General features: G+C 38.8%; 1 non-coding gene across 1 annotated transcript; it reads left to right on the top strand.

The window, feature by feature from the left end:
* Positions 1-4,203: 4,203 nt before the first annotated feature.
* Positions 4,204-4,311, top strand: LOC148570764 (small nucleolar RNA R71). The gene has a single exon (XR_015908357.1). It is a non-coding gene; the product is annotated as a small nucleolar RNA R71 (small nucleolar RNA).
* The last annotated feature ends 13,113 nt before the right edge of the window (positions 4,312-17,424 follow it).

Below are 17,424 nucleotides of genomic sequence, written 5' to 3'. Positions count from 1 at the left end.
AGTATGAACTATTATATATTGCCGGAAAGCCCTGGATGTCTACTTTCCAACACAATTAAAAGCGTGCCATTTAGAGTTCTGTAGCTCCAGAAAATCCACTTTGAGTGCAGGGAGGTCAGAATCCAACAGTATCTACAGTCCTTCTTCAACCTCTGAATCTGATTTTTGCTCAGGTCCCTCAATTTCAGCCAGAAAATTCCTGAAATCACAGAAAAATACACAAACTCATAGTAAAGTCCAGAAATGTGAATTTTGATTAAAAACTAATTAAAATATACTAAAAACTAACTAAATTATACTGAAAACTATGTAAAAATAATGCCAAAAAGCGTATAAATTATCCGCTCATCACAACACCAAACTTAAATTGTTGCTTGTCCCCAAGCAACTGAAAATAAAGTAGGATAAAAAGAAGAGAATATACTATAAATTCCAAAATATCAATGAAACATAGCTCCAATCAGATGAGCGGGACTTGTAGCTTTTTGCCTCTTGAATAGTTTTGGCATCTCACTTTATCCATTGAAGTTCAGAATGATTGGCATCTATAGGAACTTAGAGTTCAGATAGTGTTATTGATTCTCCTAGTTCAGTATGTTGATTCTTGAATACAGCTACTTTATGAGTATTGGCCGTGGCCCTAAGCACTTTGTTTTCCAGTATTACCACCGGATACATAAATGTCACAGACACATAACTAGGTGAACCTTTTTAGATTGTGACTCAGCTTTGTTAAAGTCCCCAATTAGAGGTGTCCAGGGTTCTTAAGCACACTCTTCTTTTTGTTTTGGACCTTGACTTTAACCGCTCAGTCTCAAGTTTTCACTTGACGCCTTCACGCCACAAGCACATGGTTAGGGACAGGTTGGTTTAGCCGCTTAGGCCAGGATTTTATTCCTTTAGGCCCTCCTATCCACTGATGCTCAAAGCCTTGGATCCTTTTTATTTACCCTTGCCTTTTGGTCTTAAGGGTTATTGGATTTTTGCTCTTGCCTTTTGGTTTTAAGAGCTTTTGGCTTTTTCTGCTTGCTTTTTCTTTTTCCAAATTTTTTTTCGCTATATTTTTTTTATTTTTTTTCTGCAAGCTTTTGTATTCACTGCTTTTTCTTGCTTCAAGAATCATTTTTATAATTTTTCAGATTATCAAATAACATGTCTCCTTTTCATCATTCTTTCAAGAGCCAACATATTTAACATCCATAAACATCAACTTCAAAAGACATATGCACTATTCAAGCATTCATTCAGAAAACAAAAAGTATTGTCACCACATCAAAATAATTAAACTAGTTTCAAGGATGAATTCGAAACCATGTACTTCTTGTTCTTTTGTTTTTAAAATATTTTTCATTTAAGAGAGGTGATGGATTCATATTCACTACTTTAAGGCATAGACACTTAGACACTAATGATCATGTAATAAAGACACAAACATAGATAAACATTTAACATAAGAAAACGAAAAACAGAAAATTTAAGAACAAGGAATGAGTCCACCTTAGTGATGGTGGCGTTTCCTTCTTGAGGAACCAATGATGTCCTTGAGCTCTTCTATGTCTCTTCCTTGTCTTTGTTGCTCCTCCCTCATTGCTCTTTGATCTTCTGTAATTTCATGGAGGATGATGGAGTGCTCTTGATGTTCCACCCTTAGTTGTCCCATGTTGGAACTTAATTCTCCTAGGGAGGTGTTGATTTGCTCCCAAAAATTCTGTGGAGGAAAGTGCATCCCCTGAGGCATTAGTGGTTATGAAAAAAAAGCAATACTTTTTCCACACCAAACTTAAAATGTTTGCTCGTCTTCGAGCAAAAGAAGAAAGAAAGGATGAGAAGAAGGAGAGATGGATGTGTGTTGATGGTTTGAATTTGAGTGGGTGGGTGTAGGTGGGTTGTATGATGGTTTTAGGGGAGTAATGGATGTGAGTGGTGAAGAGGTGATGGGGAAGAGAGATTGAGGTGATTGGTGAAGGGTTCTTGGGAAAGAGTGATATAGGATTATGAGGAGTGTTGAGAAGAGGGAAGAATATGAGTGGAGGTAGGTGGGGATCCTGTGGGGTCCACAGATCCTGAGGTGTCAAGGATTTGCATCCCTGCACCAATTAGGCATGTAAAACGCCTTTGCATGCAATTCTGACGTTTAAACGCTGAATTGATGCTTGTTCTGGGCGTTCAACGCCCAGATGCAGCATGTTTCTGGCGTTCAGCGCCAACTCTTCTCAGGGTGTATTCTTGGCGTTTGAACGCCAGGATGTTGCTTGTTTCTGGCGTTCAACGCCAGATATATGCTCTGTTCTGGCATTGAACGCCAGCCAGATGCTCCTTACTGGCATTTAAACACCAGTAAGTCCTTTCTCCAAGGTATGATTTTTCTTCTGCTGTTTTTGATTCTGTTTTTAATTTTTGTATTTATTTTGTGACTCCACATGATCATGAACCTAATAAAACATTAAAGAACAATAAAAATAAAAATAAAATTAGATAAATAAAAATTGGGTTGCCTCCCAACAAGCGCTTCTTTAATGTCAATAGCTTGACAGTGGGCTCTCATGGAGCCACACAGGTGATCAGGTCAATTTTATAGACTCCCAACACCAAACTTAGAGTTTGGATATGGGAGTTCAACACCAAACTTAGAGTTTGGCTGAGGCCTCCCAACACCAAACTTAGAGTTTGACTGTGGGGGCTTTAGTTGACTCTGTCCTGAGAGAAGCTTTCTATGCTTCCTCTCCATTGTTACAGAAGGAGATTCTTGAGTTTTAAACACAAGGTTGTCCTTATTCAGTTGAAGGATCAATTCTCCTCTGTCTACATCAATCACAGCTCTTAGTGTGGCTAGGAAGGGTCTTCCAAGGATGATAGATTCATCCTCATCCTTCCCAGTGTCTAGGATTATGAAATCAGCAGGGATGTAAAGGCCTTTAACCTTTACTAACACGTCCTCTACTAGTCTATAAGCCATTTTCATAGATTTGTTTGCCATCTCTAATGAGAAATTGGCAGCCTGTACCTCAAGGATTCCTAGTTTCTCCATTACAGAGAGTGGCATGAGGTTTATCCCTGACCCATGGTCACATAGAGCCTTTTCAAAGGTCATGGTGCCTATGGTACAAGGTATTAAGAACTTTCCAGGATCTTGTTTCTTCTGAGGTAATGTCAGTTGATCCAGATCTCTCGGTTCATTGATGAGCAAGGGAGGTTCATCTTCCCAAGTCTCATTACCAAATAATTTGGCATTTAGCTTCATGATTGCACCAAGGTACTTGGCAACTTGCTCTTCAGTAACATCCTCATTTTCTTCAGAAGAAGAATACTCATCAGAGCTCATGAATGGCACAAGGAGGTTCAATGGAATCTCTATGGTCGATGAGCCTCAGAGTCCTTTGGTTCCCCAAAGGGAAACTCCTTGTTGATCACGTCCTCTTCCTCCCCTGTAGGTTCGGCCATGATTGTTATATCAATGGCCTTGCACTCTCTCTTTGGATTCTCTTCTGTATTGATTGGGAGAGTACTAGGAGGGGTTTCAGTGATTCCTTTACTCAGCTGGCCCACTTGGGCTTCCAAATTTCTAATGGAAGACCTTGTTTCATTCATGAAACTCACAGTGGCCTTAGAAAGATCAGAGACTAAATTTGCTAAGCTAGATGGATTCTGCTCAGAATTTTCTGTCTGTTGCTGAGTGGATGATGGAAAAGGTTTACTATTGTTAAACCTATTTCTTCCACCATTATTAAAGCCTTGTTGAGGCTTTTGTTGATCCTTCCATGAGAAATTTGGATGATTTCTCCATGAGGGGTTATAGGTGTTTCCATAAGGTTCACCCATGTAATTCACCTCTGCTATTGCAGGGTTCTCAGGGTCATAAGCTTCTTCTTCAGAAGATGCCTCTTTAGTACTGTTGGATGATTCCTTCAATCCATTCAGACTCTGAGAAATCATATTGACTTGTTGAGTCAATATTTTATTCTGAGCCAATATGGCATTCGGAGTATCAATTTCAAGAACTCCCTTCCTCATAGGCGTCCCATTATTCACAGGATTCCTTTCAGAAGTGTACATGAACTGGTTAATTGCAACCATGTCAATGAGTTCTTGAGCTTCTGCAGGCATTTTCTTTAGGTGAATGGATCCACCTGCAGAATGGTCCAGTGACATCTTTGATAGTTCACACAGACCATCATAGAATATATCCAGAATGGTCCATTCTGAAAGCATGTCAGAAGGACACTTTTTGGTCAGTTGCTTATATCTCTCCCAAGCTTCATAGAGGGATTCACCTTCTTTCTGTCTGAAGGTTTGAACATCCACTCTAAGCTTACTAAGCTTTTGAGGAGGAAAGTACTTGGCTAAGAAAGCCGTGACCAGCTTATCCTAAGAGTTCAGGCTATCTTTAGGTTGAGAGTCCAACCATACTCTAGCTCTGTCTCTTACAGCAAACGGGAAAAGCATAAGCTTGTAGAACTCGGGATCAACCCCATTGGTCTTAACAGTATCACAGATCTGCAAGAATTCAGTCAAGAACTGAAAAGGATCTTCAGATGGAAGTCCATGAAACTTGCAGTTCTGTTGCATCAGAGAAACTAATTGAGGTTTAAGCTCAAAGTTGTTTGCTCCAATGGCAGGAATTGAGATGCTTCTTCCATGTAAATTGGAATTAGGTGCAGTGAAGTCACCAAGCATCCTCCTTGCATTATTATTATTTTTGGCCATATTGTCTTCTTCTTTTTCGAAAATTTCTGTCAGATTTTCTCCAAAGAGTTGTGCTTTAGCTTCCCTTAGCTTCCTCTTCAGAGTCCTTTCAGGTTCAGGATCAGCTTCAACAAGAATGTTCTTATCCTTGTTCCTGCTCATATGAAAAAGAAGAAAACAGAAAAAAAAATATGGAATCCTCTATGTCACAGTATAGAGATTCGTTTATGTGAGTAGAAGAAGAGAAGAATGTAATGTAAGGAAGAGAAGAGGAAAAACTCGAACACAGAGAGGAGGATGGGGTTCAAATTTTTGGGTGGAAGAGAAGTGTTATTAGATGAATAAATAAATAGAAGGAGATGAGAGGTGAGAGAATTTCGAAAATTAATTAAAATAAAAATTAAATTTAAAGTTAAATTTCAAAAATTAAAGTTTGAAATTAAATTAAAAATTAAAATTTAAAATGATTAGTTAATTAAAAAGGAATTTTGAAAAAAAGAGGGAGGGATTTTCGAAAATTAAAAGTAGAAAGTTAGTTGGGCAGTTTTGAAAAAGATAAGAATCAAACAAAAAGTTAAGTGGTTAAGAGATTTTGAAAATCAAATTTTGGCAAGATAAGATTGAAATTTGAAAAAGATGTGATTGAAACAAAAAGATAAGATTGATTGAAAAAGATTTGAAAAAGAAATTTAAAAAGATTTGATTTTGAAAATTAAAGTTGATTACTTGACTAACAAGAAACAAAAAGATTTGATTTTAAAATTTAAAGATTGAACCTTTCTTATTAGGCAAGTAACAAACTTTACATTTTTGAATCAATCACATTAATTGTTAGTAATATTTTCGAAAATTATGAGATAGAATTAAGAAAAAGATTTTTGAAAAATATTTTTATAATTTTCGAAAATAAATAAGAAAAAATGAAAAAGATTTGATTTTTGAAAAAGATAGGATTTTTAAATTGAAAATTTGATTTGACTCATAAGAAACAACTAAATTTTAAAAAGTTTTGAAAAAGTCAACTCAAATTTTCGAAAATTTATGAGTGAAAAAGGGAAAGATATTTCTTTTTATTTTTGAATTTTTAATGATGAAAGAGAAAAACACAAAATTGACTCAATGCATGAAAATTTTGGATCAAAACATGTGATGCATGCAAGAACACTATGAATGTCAAGATGAACACCAAGAACTTATTTTTGAAAAATTTTCAAGAAAAGAAAACATGCCAGACACAAAACTCAAAAATATTTAATTTTTAGACACAAAGAATTCAAGAATGCATATGAAAAACAAGAAAAGACACAAAACAAGAAAATATAAAGATCAAACAAGAAGACTGGCCAAGAACAACTTGAAGATCATGAAGAATGCAATGCATGAAATTTTTGAAGATAATTTTTAGAAAATTAAAAAGATACAATTGACACCAAACTTAAAACTTGACTCAAGACTCAAACAAGAAACACAAAAAATATTTTTGATTTTATGATTTTGTAAATTTTTTTGTATTTTTCGAGAATTAATTGGGAAAAACGAAAAAGAAGAAAATATTTTTTTTTATTTTTTTTGAAAATAAGAATAATAAAATCAAAAAGGTTAAAATTAAAATAAAGTTACCTAATCTGAGCAACAAGATGAACCGTCAGTTGTCCAAACTCGAACAATCCCCGGCAACGGCGCCAAAATCTTGGTGTGCGAAATCGTGATCTTTACTTCCTTGGTAACGGCGCTAAAAACTTCATACGCACGTTCATATTCTTAATTTTGTTCACAACTTCGTACAACTAACCAGCAAGTGCACTGGGTCGTCCAAGTAATAAACCTTACGTGAGTAAGGGTCGATCCCACAGAGATTGTCGGTATGAAGCAAGCTATGGTCACCTTGTAAATCTCAGTCAGGCAGATTCAACTGATTTTATGAATTGATAAGTAAAAGATAAATAAAATATAAAATAGGATAGTGGTACTTATGTAATTCATTGGTGAGAATTTCAGATAAGCGTATAGAGATGCTTTCGTTCCTCTGAACCTCTGCTTTCCTGCTGTCTTCATCCAATCAATCCTACTCCTTTCCATGGCAAGCTGTATATTGGGCATCACCGTTGTCAGTGGCTACATCCCGTCCTCTCGGTGAAAATGGTCCGATGCGCTGTCACTGCATGGCTAATCATCTGGAGGTTCTCGATCATACTGGAATAGGATTCACCATCCTTTTGCATCTGTCACTACGCCCAGCACTCGCGAGTTTGAAGCTCGTCACAACCATCCCTTCCCGGATCCTACTCGGAATACCACAGACAAGGTTTAGACTTTTCGGATCTCAAGAATGGCCATCCATGGGTTCTAACTTATACCACGAAGATTCTGATTAAGAAATCCAAGAGATACTCATTCAATCGAAGGTAGAATGAAAGTGGTTGTCAGGCACATGTTCATAGGGAATAATGATGAGTGTCACGATCATCACATTCATGTTGTAGTGCGAATGAATATCTTAGAAGTGGAATAAGTTGAATTGAATAAAAAAATAGTAGTACTTTGTATTAATTCGTGAGGAACAGCAGAGCTCTACACCTTAATCTATGGTGTGTAGAAACTCTACCGTTGAAAATGCATAAGTGATGAGGTTCAGGCATGGCCGAATGGCCAGCCCCCAAACGTGATCTAAAGATGAAACTAAAGATGTAAACACAATAGTAAAAAGTCCTATTTATACTAAACTAGTTACTAGGGTTTACAGAAATGAGTAAATGATGCAGAAATCCACTTCCGGGGCCCACTTGGTGTGTGCTTGGGCTGAGTTTGAAGTTTACACGTGGAGAGGTCATTCTTGGAGTTGAACGCCAATTTGTGACGTGTTTCTGGCGTTGAACTCCACTTTGCAACTTGTTTCTGGCGCTGAACGCCAGACTGCAACATGGAACTGGCATTCAACGCCAGTTTGCGTCATCTAAACTCGGGCAAAGTATGGACTATTATATATTGCTGGAAAGCCCTGGATGTCTACTTTTAAACGCAATTGGAAGAGCGTCATTTGGAGGTTTGTAGCTCCAGAAAATCCACTTTGAGTGAAGGGAGGTCAGAATCCAACAGTATCTGCAGTCCTTCTTCAACCTCTGAATCTGATTTTTGCTCAGGTCCCTCAATTTCAGCCAGAAAATATATGAAATCACAGAAAAACACACAAACTTATAGTAAAGTCCAGAAATATGAATTTTAATTAAAAACTAATAAAAATATACTAAAAACTAACTAAATCATACTGAAAACTATGTAAAAACAATGCCAAAAAGCGTATAAATTATCCGCTCATCAATGTCCTCTATTGGTTCTGTGCTTCGGTTGATAGTGGCTACTGGAGGTCTGATATATTTCCCGTTAGGGATGTGTTGATCATCCCGTGGAAGCATGCCTTTGGTTTCCCCAACCCTGTAGGAGACTCCAGCTGCTGAGATGAGATCTGAAACCAAGGCGGGAAAAGGTAAGTTGCCCGCAATTTGTACATGTCCCATATAAGGATACACCAGAGTAAGACTGCCATGTCTGCAGTGAAGGAGGACTCGTGAGTGCTCGAAAAGACATAATGAGACATAATCTGTGCCCATACTTGAGCCTCCAAGGTAAGTGTTGAAGCTGATATGCCCTTAGGTCAGGAATGATGGTATCCGTAGATCCATCTGCTGCCAGGTTGTGCTATAACTCTGAAAACAGTGTCCCAGTCAAATTGGTATGTCTGGCACTTGAGTGAGGATTCTTGGAATGCGTCCAATCCTTCTGGAGAAGGGGGGAGATCTAAAGCTTGTTGAATGGCCTCTTCAGTTATAGGGACTTGCTTCTGACGGACATCGACAGACTGCATGGTTGGCATGTGAAAGTTGGAGTAGAATTCTACTACCCATGAAAGATTAACCTGCCGTGGCTGTCTCCGTAGGAATCCCCATGGTCTTCGTTCGATGCGGGGCTCAACAAAGTCGGCAATGTGGGTTGGGAGGATGAGAAGGTGCTCATTGTTATAGTTCCTTGCTGCCAGGATGGGGAACGTCTGCTCACAGTAGCGGTTAGGAAACCGTGCAGTATCCTTTGCTGGAAAAGCTTTTTCTTTTTCATCGACCTTAACGATCCTCTTGATTCTTTTTGTTGAGAGTTTCACCGCTGTGGAAGATGGTTATGCCACTAATACTCTTTTTGTTCCTCTCCGTGCTGGTGGTTTGGGAGTAGCTTTCTCTTTACCTTTCTTGGTGGCCATCCTGAAAAAGGAAAAAGAAAGTAATATGTAAAGCTAAGGGTTCGAGCAAAGGAGCGAACAATATGGGTGGTAATCCATACACGATAAATAAGTATGTCGTTAACACATGGTCTAGACTACATGTGAAAAGTTCATCAAAGGTAATATAGTAAGTGCATGTAATGGCAATTAAATGCAAGATGTTTATTGGCATACCGGCAAAGGCATGAGTAGCATAGATCAAGTATTCAATGTCCAAGTTAGATTACCAAGTCATTCAAACTAACAACCTGTTTGTATTGATAATTATATTTAATTAATAAAATATACAAGGGTTTTTGTGAAAAACAGGCAAAGGTAGTAAAATAGAATAAATTAAATAATGCACAATGCCATACGGGCTTTTTCACAAACACTTGGCATGCATGTTGAATATGTCATGGAGAGTAGTAAATTTGAACATGCAAGCAACCCTTATGAAAAGTGATATATAATTGTCAAATAATTTCACAATAATTCACAAGCAAAATATGAAAGATAATAATCACCTAGTGAAATATCAAACACCAACTAAAGTAATAAAAGGAAAGAAAAGAAAGAAAAGGAAAAATATAGATCCTGAACGTGAAAAGAAAAATAAAACATAAATAAAAGAAAAGTAAAAGGTAAAGAAAGAAAGAAAAGATCCTTGATAATGGATATGAAAAATAAGGGAGGAGAAAGTAAAAAGTGAGAATGAGTAGAGAAGGAAGAAGAGGTAAGAAAAGAATAATAAGGGAAAAAAATTAGGATTTGGAAAGAAAAGATAAGATATTTTGGCTGATCTGGATATTCTGAGCGCCGCATGGGATGCGGACGCGTGAGTCACGCGGTTGCGTGGGGTGTGATGTTTTTCAAGTGACGCGAACGCGTGGGTCACGCGGTCGCGTGACTTGATTTGTGCGAATGGTGCGAGGGCAGCGACGCGTTCGCGCAACTCTCTATCTCAAACTTATTTTGCCAAAAATTCTTTTTTTGGGTGACGCGATTGCGTGAATGGCCATATTTGGAGGACGACGCGGCCGCATTGAGTACGCGGTCGCGTGGTAAGACTGGTGCTTCCAGCACCATTCCAGCCTCACTCCATCATAACCTTCTACCATATGCCTCTTTTACGTCGATTTTTAGGGTCACGCGTTCGCGTGGGTGACGCGGACGCGTGAGAGTCTTATTTTCCAAATGACGCAGTCGCGTCCGTGACGCGGTCGCTTGGGCCTGTTTGTGCCTAAGGCACGCCTCCAGCCACGCTTTCGCGTGACTCTTCTATTCAGTTTTCTTTTCTTCCTAATGCACTTGTGATGCGGACGTGTCAACAACGCTGCCGCGTCGTGTGTATTTTTTTTTTAAGCGGATTTTTTTTAAATATGCAGAATGCTAATGTAAACTATATGCAGCTATATGCAGGGATGATGAGAAGTGTCATTAACATTGGAAAAATAAAATAAAGTGAAAATAAAGCTATGACTGGAATGGAACGATCATACCATGCTGAGTTGTCTCCCACCTAGCACTTTATTTTTACGTCCTTATGTTGGATGCTCTTCAGGCTCATTCTGCCTCTGTTGGTGGGTCTTCCAAGAGAAAGACCTCTAGTTCCTTGTGATCCCTCATCTTCTCACCATGATAGAGCTTCAGGCGATGTCCATTAACCTTTAGAAATTTGGAGCTAGATGGATGACGCAGGTGGAAAACTCCGTATGGCTCTGCCTTTTCTACCCTGTAGGGACCTTCCCATCTTGATCTCAGTTTATATAGAAGAACTAGCTCCCCTGGTCTGAATTCTCTCCTTTTTATATGCTTGTCATGGACAGCCTTCATCTTTTCTTTGTATCTCCTAGAGTTATCATATGCTTCTAGGCGAAGGTTTTCCAGCTCTGCTAGTTGTAGCTTTCTTTCAGCACCAGCTTCCTCAAAATTCATGTTGTACTCCCTCACAACCCAGAAAGCCTTGTGTTCCACCTCTACTGGAAGGTGGCAAGCCTTTCCGTATACCAGGCGGAAGGGGATCATCCCAATGGGTGTCTTTTATGCTGTTCTATATGCCCAGAGTGCATCTTGTAGCCTGGCACTCCAGTCCTTCCTATGAGGTTTTATTATCTTTTCCAGAATACGTTTAATCTCTCTGTTAGAGACTTCTGCCTGCCCATTGGTTTGGGAATGGTAAGTTGTTGCTACTTTGTGAATTATCCCATGCTTCTTCAATAATCCTGTTAGTCTCCTGTTACAAAGTGGGTGCCTTGATCGCTCACGATTGCTCGTGGTGATCCAAAGCGATAAATAATATGGTTTCTAACAAAGGAAACAACAGTGTTAGCATCATCAGTACGGGTAGGAATTTCTTCCACCCATTTAGAAACATAATCTACAGCTAACAGTATATAAAAGTAACCATTAGAATTTGGAAATGGACCCATGAAGTCAATGCCCCAAACATAAAAAATTTCACAGAAAAGCATAATCTGTTGAGGCATTTCATCCCTCTTGGATATATTACCAAACCTTTGGCATGGGGAACAAGATTTACAAAATTCAGTAGCATCTTTAAAAAGAGTAGGCCACCAGAATCCACAGTCTAGGATTTTTCTAGCTGTTCTTTGAAGGCCAAAATGTCCTCCACTCTCAGATGAGTGGCAGGCCTCTAAAATAGACTGGAATTCTGATTGAAGCACACACTGTCTAATTACCTGGTCAGCACCACATCTCCATAAATATGGATCATCCCATATATAATATTTGGACTCTCTTTTCAGCTTGTCTCTTTGATGCTTAGTAAAATTTGGAGCGAAAGTGTGGCTAACTAGATAATTAGCTACAGGTGCATACCAAGGAACTACTTCAGATACTGCATGTAAACTATCAAATGTGAAATTATCATTTATAGGAGTGGAGTCATCCTTAATGTGCTCAAGGCGACTCAAGTGGTCTACCACTAAATTCTGGTTACCATTCCTATCTTTAATTTCTAAATCGAATTCTTGCAGCGGCAGTATCCAACGTATTAGCCTGGGTTTGGACTCCTTTTTAGCTAGTAAATATTTTAGAGCTACATGATCTGAGTATACTACTACCTTAGTACCAAGTAAATAGGCTCGGAATTTATCCAGAGCAAAAACAATAGCAAGAAGCTCTTTTTCAGTAGTAGTATAGTTAGATTGAGCAGCATCTAAAGTCTTACATGCATAAGCGATTACAAAAGGGTCCTTACCTTCACGCTGAGCCAGCGCCGCTCCTACTGCATGGTTGGAAGCATCGCACATAATTTCAAATGGCTGGCTCCAGTCTGGTCCTCTCACTATTGGGGCTTGAGTCAAGGCAATTTTCAGTTTATCAAATGCCTGCATACAATCCTCACCGAACTCAAACTCAATTTCCTTCTGCAGTAATCTGGATAAAGGCAATGCTTCCTTATTGAAGTCCTTAATGAATCTCCTGTAAAAACCTGCGTGGCCAAGGAACGAACGGACTTCCCTCACGGAGGAGGGGTAACGTAAACTAGAAATAACATCCACCTTTGCTGGATCTACAGAAATGCCAGTATTAGACACAGCATGTCCTAGTACAATTCCTTGTTTCACCATAAAGTGACATTTTTCAAAATTTAATACGAGATGTGTACTAACACACCTGTCTAATACTCGAGATAAACTATCCAGGCAAAGGCTAAATGAATCACCATATACGCTAAAATCATCCATAAAAACTTCCATACAGTTCTCAATCAGATCAAAGAAAAGACTCATCATGCATCTTTGGAAAGTAGCAGGCGCATTACATAAGCCAAAAGGCATTCTTTTATAAGCATACGTTCCAAAGGGACAAGTAAAAGTGGTCTTCTCCTGATCTCCAGGAGCTCTGTGAATCTGGAAATAGCCTGTATAACCATCTAAAAAGCAATAATGGGATTTACCTGATAGGCGATCAAACATTTGATCAATGAATGGCAAGGGGTAATGATCCTTGCGAGTGGCTTGGTTGAGACGCCTATAGTCAATGCAAACTCTCCATGAATTCTGCACTTTAGTTTTTAGGAGCTCTCTGTGCTCATTTCTTACTGTTGTGACTCTAGACGTCTTGGGTACCACTTGTACTGGACTGACCCATTCACTGTCTAAGATGGGGTAAATGATATCTGCTTCAAGTAGTCTGGTTACTTCTTTCTTGACAACTTCTAAGATAGTGGGATTCAATCTTCTTTAAGGTTGACGGACAGGCTTTGCTCCCACTTCTAAGAATATTCTGTGTTCACAAACTTGAGGGCTAATGCCTACTATATCTGCCAAGCTCCATCCAATTGCTTTCTTATGTTTTCGCAGCACACTGAGTAGCTATTTTTCTTGTTGAGAAGTGAGTTCCTTTGCAATGATGACTGGAAACTTCTGCTTGTCCTCAAGGTAAGCATACTTGAGGTGTGGAGGAAGGGGCTTTAATTCTAATTTTTCCTCATAGCTCGGCTCTGGATCATCCGGGGCTGGTGATAATGGTAAAGTGTTCTCATTGTTTTCAGAAAGTGTCCCCACACTTGGACCTTGCTCCATGTACTTCTCTTCCATTTCTTCCTAGTGAACTTCAGCTACAGTTTCATCAATAATGTCACATTGGAAGATAGAATGATCTTTCGGAGGATGCTTTATAGCTTCATTTAAACTGAAACTCACTGTTCTGCCATCTATCTCAAAGGAGTAAGTTCCTGAGAATGCATCCAGCTTGAACTTTGAAGTCTTCAAAAATAGTCTTCCAAGCAGGATTGATGATGGTCTTCCTGAGTCATTAGGGGGCATTTCCAGAATGTAGAAATCAATGGGGAATGTGAGCCCCTTAATGCTCACTAATACATCTTCAGCAATTACAACTACTGTGATAATGCTTTTATCTGCTAACACAAAATGAGCTGCCGACCTTTTTAAAGGAGGAAGCCTCAAAGTATCATATATAGACAATGGCATTATACTAACACACACTCCTAAATCACACACACAGTTAGAAAAATTTACACCTCCAATGGTACAATTAACCATACATGGACCTGGATCACTACATTTTTCAGGTATATTTCCCATTAAAGCAGATATAGAACTACCTAAAGGAATAGTTTCTAATTCATTGATCTTATCTTTATGTATGCACAAATCCTTTAGAAACTTTGCGTATTTAGGTACCTGATGAATAACATCAAAAAGGGGAACAGTTACCTCAACCTTTTTGAATATTTCTACCATTTTGGGGTCAAGTTCCATCTGCTTTCTGGGCTTCCTTGTAAGTTGTGGAAATGGAATAGGAATGGTGCCCTGTACAGCTTCTGCATCCTTTGGTTTTTGATTCTATGGTTGAACTGCTTTTTCTTTAAATATGTCTTGTATGTCCTCTTCCACTTCCACCACATCCTCTGCTGGCACATTTTTTGGTGGGCTTGGCTCCTCATGGTTCCTTTCCTGCAGTGTGGTTTTGGACCTTAGAGTGATTACATTGATTCCACCCTTGGGATTGAGCAGTGGTTGAGAAGGAATTCCACTGGAGCTCGAAGGTTGATGTGTGGAATTAAGTGAGGAATTCATTCGGGAGACGAGAGCTTGTAAAGTGGCAGTCAAGCCATTCAGACTAGAGTTCAGTTGAGCCTGCATGTCTTGTTTTCCTTGCGCAAGAGAACGGAGCATCTCGTCATTTGATGAGGAATTAGAATAAGTGATCTGAGGAGCTTGTTGTTGGTTGTGCTGGGTTCCTTGTGATTGTCTTAGGTGAGGTGCTCTGTAAGGTTGATTCTGATTCTGCTGTCTATTGTTGTTATTATTATTCCACCTCTGGTTTCCATTATTGTCTCTACCTCCTCTATTAAAGTTATCCCTCCAGCCATGGTTAGAATTATCTCTCTAACCTTAGTTGGAGTTGTCCTACCATCCATGGTTATAGTTGCCACCTTGGTTGCAGTTACCACCTTGTTGATTGTATCCTTAATTCAGGCAGTCATAGAAGTTGTGAGTGGCTGCCACAGTGTTGTCTTCCTGGAGCTGCAGACATTCATCAGTGTAATGACTGTAATCAGCACAGATCCCGCATACTCTTTGTGGAACTAACTGTTGGCTTTGTTGTGGTGAAGGCTGAGCTTGTTGTGCCTGTTGTTGATTTAACTGCATCTGTTTCAGTAGGTTGGTCATTTCACATATACTCTGGGTCAGAGCAGTGGTTTCTTTGCTAGAGGAAATTTCTGCAACAGCTTTGGGATGGTTACACCTCTGTCTGTGATTCCTAGTGGACTCAGCTAAGTCGCTAATCAGCTGCCATGCTTCATCTGTGGTTTTGTACTTTTTCAAAGAACCATTACTGGCACCTTCCAGTATAGTCTTATCTTGGGGGTTCATGCCTTGAGTGAAGTAGCTGATCAATACTAGTCTATCAATCATGTGATGGGGACATGCGTCCAAGAGATTATTGAAGCGCTCCCAATATTCGTAGAGTCTCGGATTCGCCCTGAATAATCCCAGTTAGTAACGGTCGCTTCAGGCTGAGTGTAGTACCACTCCCTTGCCTTTCCCTAAAGAGAAAACGGGAAAGCGGTTAACAGAATAGAAGTTTCATCTGCACCATGATGCCTAACAGTAGAACAGGCTGTCTGGAAATCCCTAAGGTGCTTGATAGGCTCTTGAGCAGGTAAGCCATGAAACTTGGGCATCAAGTTGATCAGTGCGGTCTTTAGTTCAAAATCTGCAGCTATGGTCGGGTGATGCACTTGATACAGCTGCAGTGTAAAATCTGGGGCTCCAGCTTCCTGGAGGGTAATTATCCTAGGTGCTGCCACGGTATCTGCACGTGAATCAACTGAATCAGTAGTAAAGGAGCTTGTTTTGCTCTCAGATGGCGGTTCAGATTCGCCTTCAGATGAGACTGGTGAATCGATAATAATCACTTCACCACCCTCAGAGGCTAACCGACGTCGAGTTCATCTAATATGTGAAAGAGTTCTTTCAATTTCAGGATCAAATGGGACTAAACTCGGATCAGGTAATGAACGCATCATTCAATGAGAAAAATAAATAGCTCATAGTAACAGAAATAAAAATAAAATATGCAAATAAAAATAAAATATATACACTAATTAATAATTTAGCACACTATTGCAACTCCCCGGCAACGGCACCAAAAATTAACGAGGCAGAAATTAGCCGATTAAGAAATTAATATAGAAATAACGTTGTGAGTACAGTTCTTAACCAGCAAAAATCTGCTTATCAAATTAGAAGGGTTGTCACAAATTTTAGAAATAAAAATACTGGGAGTGTGAGTCCTAGGTCGTCTCCCAACGAGTTGCAGGAAAGAGTGCTATTTTATTAACTAGAATTTTTCCGAAGGTTTTGAAAGTTGGATAATAATGAGCAATTTATTAATTATAAATCAGAGCAATAAAAAAATATATTAAGAGTAATTTTTGATATTCTAAATAAAAAAGGCCTTGACTGGGGGAATGATTAATTGGAAGTTCTATCCTTGTTGGAATCTTCTCAAATGTAGTGTAAAGAGGTTCTTGTTTTCACTTAGTTAACCCTTACTAAATAAAGAAAAGTCAAGTGATTGAGCTAACTCTTACCCGCAAATCCTAGTCCTCTCCCTTGGGAAGGTCTAGCGTTAGTAGGTACAGAATTAGCCAACAACGTCCAATTTAGCTAGGCACTTGAGCATTCCAACTCAAGTGTCTCCTCTTAATCAACCCCATGTCAAGTGGAAAATCTACTCCATTGACATGGAATTAATACTCATAAAAATATAAGAAGACATAATTAAATGAAATAAAATAGAAACTTAAAATTAATTAAAAATAAAAGTAACTTTATATATTAATCAAAATGTAACATACTTATTTGAATAGAGTCAATGATCAACTGAAAAGAGTAAAGAAATAAGGAAACAAAATAAAGTAGTGTCTTCACGGAGGTAATGGCTCTTCAAATCCACAATCAAAAGCAAAAGTATAAACTATCCATGTAACACTAATCTAGATTCAGATCTAAAACTGAAGTAATCCTAATGTGATGAATCTGAATGTGTGTGGATGCGTATTGAGTCTCCGCATGTTCCCTAGGTTTTATCAGTGTTCGCTGGTTATCTCCTTGGTTTCTTGTGTTCCTTCCATTTTTGAAAGCTTTCTCTCTATTTTCTAAGCCATTCCTGCCCTATGAGGCCTGAAACACTTAACACACGTATCACAGCATCGAATGGTATAAAGGAGAATAAAAATACATAATTAAAAGATCTCTAGGAAGCAAGTTTTCAACCATGGACAATTTTTGGGAAGGAATTGTAAATACATGCAAATCGTATGAATAAGTAGGTAAAGGCTTGATAAAACCACTCAAATTAAACACAATTTAAATCATAAAATATTGGTTTATCAGCTGTGCAACAAGTGGAAAAGATGGAGAGTGATGAACCACCCTCTTATCATGAACCTTTCCTCCCAAGTAATGAGCCTTCATATCCACCTCAAC

Source organism: Arachis ipaensis, chromosome B3, assembly GCF_059453495.1.
Source record: "Arachis ipaensis isolate K30076 ecotype BB chromosome B3, ASM5945349v1, whole genome shotgun sequence".
NCBI classification, from domain to species: domain Eukaryota; kingdom Viridiplantae; phylum Streptophyta; class Magnoliopsida; order Fabales; family Fabaceae; genus Arachis; species Arachis ipaensis.
This window is presented reverse-complemented; position numbering and strand designations above follow the sequence as displayed.